At 35.4% G+C, this 5,034-nt stretch overlaps 1 long non-coding RNA gene across 1 annotated transcript; it reads right to left on the reverse strand.

Moving 5' to 3' along the window:
- Positions 1-2,232: 2,232 nt before the first annotated feature.
- LOC128648233 (uncharacterized) lies at positions 2,233-3,996 on the reverse strand. The gene is made up of 3 exons (XR_008400545.1): positions 3,620-3,996; positions 2,800-2,932; positions 2,233-2,283 (listed from the first exon to the last, which is right to left on the reverse strand). It is a non-coding gene; the product is annotated as an uncharacterized LOC128648233 (long non-coding RNA).
- Positions 3,997-5,034: the final 1,038 nt, after the last annotated feature.

The raw sequence follows: 5,034 nt of genomic DNA on the forward strand, positions 1-5,034 counted from the left end.
TGGTGGAATAGGGGTTAATAGTTTAGATAGATACTTGCAGTGGGTATGTGGCAGTTTGGGGTTAATAGGATAGTACTTGCGCTGGGCTAGTGGTGGAATAGGGGTTAATAGTTTAGATAGATACTTGCAGTGGGTATGTGGCAGTTTGGGGTTAATAGGATAGTACTTGCACTGGGCTAGTGGTGGTATAGGGGTTAATAGTTTAGATAAATACTTGCGGTGGGTATTTGGTGGTTTAGGGGTTATTTGGATAGATACTTGAAGTAGATATGTGACGCTTTAGGGGTTAATAGGATAGATACTTGCGGTAGGTATGTGGCGATTTAGATATTTGTTAGTCTAGTGTTAGTTTGTGATCATGGAGTACTTCGGTTTAGGGGAATTAGCATTAGTGGTTAGACATGGCAGTTCTATTGCAAAGTATCCTTTATTATACATTGCCACTATGGGCAGGGATGCTGGGTGTTGTCTATAGCCAGCATCACCGACCAAAGGACCTTTCGATCGTCGGGGGCCTAAGTGCTATTGCATTGTCTTTATATAATGCATTTGTTGATTTTGCATATCTACTATATTTACTGGTTCTTTAATAGCAATAGAATAAAGGATGTGTAGCACCTGAAAGAGTGCCTAATTAAAAACAGTTGTCTCTATAAATTTAACACATTTATGTGTTATAAACAAGCAAATGTACAATATGGGCCAGATTACAAGTGGAATACTAAATATCGCTTTCTTGAAAGCGATATTAGTGTTCCACTAAGAGATACCAGCGCACGCTAATGTGCGCTGGTATTACAAGTTGTCAGCAATCCAACCCAAAAGTGCGCTTCCATAGGCTCCAATGGGAGCCTAGTTCCGATGCCATCAAAGACAGCTTCAGAACCTAAGCGCAGCGAAGGAGGTAAGTCGTACAGTGATGGGCAGCAAATATAAACATATGTGTATGTGATTATATACATGTATGTTTGGGCGTTACTATGTGTATATACGCGTATTGACGCCTAGATATGTGTGTATATAGGCATATACATATATTTTTACAGGGAACACACAGTTCCCATAGACCACAATGTAAAAGCACTTTCCAGTGCTGTTTTTTTTTTCCTAATACCCCACTCCCGCCAACTTTACCCCCAAGATACTGCTTAGTGCAGTTGTTTCATTAAAAAGTAAAAATGCTAGCATTTTTAATTTTTTAATTAAATACACTGCACTGTATTTTGGGGGCATTTGGGGCATATTTATAAAATTAACCAGAGATCTGATCTCTGGTTAATTTTATAAGCGCTAATTGCTACAGTGAGCTCGTGGTAGCAATAACCAGCCACTTGTAATGGCTGGTTATTTATTGTGCACCCATAAATTAGCTATCCACTTGTAATCTCGCCCTTACAAGGTGACTTCAATTAAATAAAATATACACTCAAAATAAAAAAGTTCTGGCTCACCAATAAAAAGTCTACATGATGACTTCAGAATGATTAGCAGATTACCTTACTGATTACTTCACAAGCATGAACAGCCAGTAAATGCCTCTAGAGTAATCTCATTTAAATATTTCGGCCTGTGGGCAAACTTCAAGATGGCTTCTGATGACTAATCTGGAGTCATCCATTACTTCAAAATGACTCCAGGAAGATCATACTTTTTGACAAAGGAAAGTGTTGTGGGGCAGCAAACAAAGATGAACGGCCGACAGATGCACAAGAGGGAGGTATGAAATGTCTCTGGTCTTAGTGATAGAATTTACTGAAGGGGGAATGAAATGTATTATTCTAATTTGTGCGTTATGTTTCTGTGATTTAATATAGTTAATAATAACCTTTGTATTTTCTTTCTTTTATGTATTATGTTTTACATTTATACTATAAAAAATGTCTTTGCGTGAGTTTGATAACAATGTTTCTCTTTTTTTTTACTCTTTCCTTTTTTACTTATCCATTTATCAAGTTCCTTTTGCAAATTTAGTGAGCCTTATATAAGTGTAAATCTTATATGCTGTAAAAAAAAAAGTATATCTGGTGGAAGGATTGGAAGATAAAGAAGGTTGGTTGAACATCATAGACACAAACTAAAATTATGACAACATATTTTATTAATATAGAGAACAAGGGCGAGCAGAGTTTTCTGATGGAAATGAAATCTCTACTGTAGCATCAGCGGCTGTCAGATTCTGTTTCACTGCTGCTTGAGAACCCTTCCTCCATTCGGACCATAGGCTCCTTTTGCCTTTCATCTGCAGATGGTTGGGATGGTCCAATTAATTTATAATATTGACCCCTGGAGAGAAAATGTCACTTTGTTAGTACATGGTCACTTATGTGTAACTTGCTAAGATAAAATGCTTATGTATAGGTTATATTTTGCTCAGGAGCCTACAGTTCTAGTTATGCTGCTAACAATATCAGGAAACATTAGTTTTGTTGAATACTCTTTAGAGCAGTGATGGCTGGCCTTGGCGTCCTAGATGTTTTGAAACTACATTTCCCGTGATGCTTAGGTACTCTGCAGTTTAGTTGAGTCTCAGGGGAAATGTTCCCAGGGCATCGGGGGCGCCAGGGTTTGGCCATCACTGGTTTAGAGCTTCCAGCTTTAGTAAAACCTGTTCTAGCTAATTTCCTCTTCTTACTGTATTAACAAGTGCATTGTAGAGTAGTAATACAAATCTTAATGATAAGAAACACTGTAATGCAAATTGTCTGATAGCAATTATTGGTATCATTAAGTTGAAGATTTCAAATAATACTTTGAGCTGTTTGTTTTCATTGTTTGTTTTTAGTTCATAAAGAAACTTACTGAAAATGTAATCCAGCCAAACATCCGCTTATCAACAAACAAAGGACAACTCCTCCAGCAATCAGTATGATGGTCATCATTCCACTGGCTTTTAAACGCTGGTAAATACGGATCAGTGAAACTACATCTGGATCTGAAATTAAAATGATAAATGAAACGTTAATTATTATTTTGTTGTTCTTCTGTTATTATTACTATGAAAAAGCACAGTTATATAAACAGAAGCAACAGTTATATAGATGGAAGATAGCTATTGGCTGCCATGAACTATTACTAAATATATAGGTGACTTGAACCATTAATGGGAAACTGTACACACAATGTTTTCATGATCCAAATGAAAAAAACAGCATTTAAATATGTTGTTTCTCTCTTGTAAAACAGTAAATTAAAAGCTAATTGGATTTAGACTGAAATTAAAACAGCAGTATCAGAAGTGTACATCCTACTAGTACTTGTTGGATGATAGATACTTCCTGCTAATACCCATTGGATGATAGGCACTTCCTACTAAATCTCATTGGTCAATAGGAGTGTATATTTACGGTACCTATCAGTAATTAAGCATTAGAGGGAAAAACTCATTTGATACTGCTGTGTTAATTTGATTTTGATTTTAAATAGCTTTAAATCACATTTTTCAGGAAAAAAATACATTTCAAAACAACTGCTATTTCCTATAGTTTAATTTAGTATGATATCCTATAAATGTGCTGTGTAAATCTATTCCTATGATTCCCTCAGTTTATATTAGAAAATTGTTATATTTGTAATTTTTTTTATCACAAATAAAAGTAGAAGTAGACTTTCTAGATCTTACCTTCGTTAAAGACTTTGAGACTGATTGCTGGTGAGTTGACATAGGGTGCGCCATCAACATTCAGGTACACTTTATACGTGCCCGAATCTTTGGTGCTGATAGGGTTGATGGCCAGTGAGCAGTTTCCACCAGGGAGAAGTTATACAAATGCCCCAGCTCTTGCATTAGAGGTATTCAGCTGCTCAGATATGTTGTCAAATAATTTTACAATAGGTCTATAGGTGTCATTCCCCTCAGGAGTAAACACCCACTCAAGAATCAGATGTCTCAGCTTCTGAAACGGGTTGTCCGTGTAGAAGGTGCAAGGGATGATTACAGGGGACCCAACATAGACCTCAATCTCAGTCACTGGCAGGATAACAGTTTGTATCTTCAGTGCTAGAAGAAGGAAAAAATGCCATTACTCCTTATGTTACAGCTTATAAATGTTTCCCAGAAATATCTTCCCCTTGATAATAAGATTAAGAAATCTATAAGAATAAAATATGGGTTTCTCTTTCTTTCATGTATACAGTGTGTGACATGTGAGTGTGTATCTGTATATGCAATATGTGCGTATCATAATAGCTAATGAATAGTTTCATAAAAATACCTCAGGGTTTTTACTCTCTAAAATATTTACATTATTCATTTACCCAGACATCAATCCTCCTGCTCATTATTTGTCTATTAAAACGATTGTGTCTACGTGTGTGTGTTTATGTGTGCATGTCTGTGTGTACGTGTGTGTGTATATGTGTGTGCGTATGTATGTGTGTGTATATATATGTGTGTGGCGTATATGTATGTACACATACATATATACAGCATTTTTTTAAATTTCTCAATTCTCAATGCTAAACTGTAAATAACAGTTTGAAAAACATACAGCCCTACAAAATCTGTTACAGTGATGTGAAATAGATGTAAACACATTTTCATACACAAAAACAAAGGGTTACATTTACATACATATACTGTATAATGAACCTTAGGTAGAAATACATACAGTTCCCAAATATACAATTAAACTTTAAGTTGAAGCTCAACCTCAAAAGCTCAAAACCCATAAATAGTTTGGTTTCCTGTGTTTTCTTGGCAAAATTGCACACAAACCCATATAGACAGCAAGCTTTCTTATGATATCATGTAAATAAATTTAATTAATTAAAAAAAAAATCTAAGTCTAAAATGTCATAAATTTAAATTCACTACATTGTTTATAAGTGGTTATGCCCTTTTAGTTACCTGATGTGATGTTCATAAACAGGAGACAGAATAGGATAATCTTCATCATAGCGAACCTGGCACTAATATTATCCAGCTGAACAATGTTTTATTTTATAAAGTTTGACTCACAAACCACAGAGAGACCTCTTCGTTCAAGAGAAGAAGAGTAAAATGTAGACATGTGCATGGCAAAAAAATTCAGTTCG

This window comes from Bombina bombina, chromosome 2 (assembly GCF_027579735.1).
Source record: "Bombina bombina isolate aBomBom1 chromosome 2, aBomBom1.pri, whole genome shotgun sequence".
NCBI classification, from domain to species: domain Eukaryota; kingdom Metazoa; phylum Chordata; class Amphibia; order Anura; family Bombinatoridae; genus Bombina; species Bombina bombina.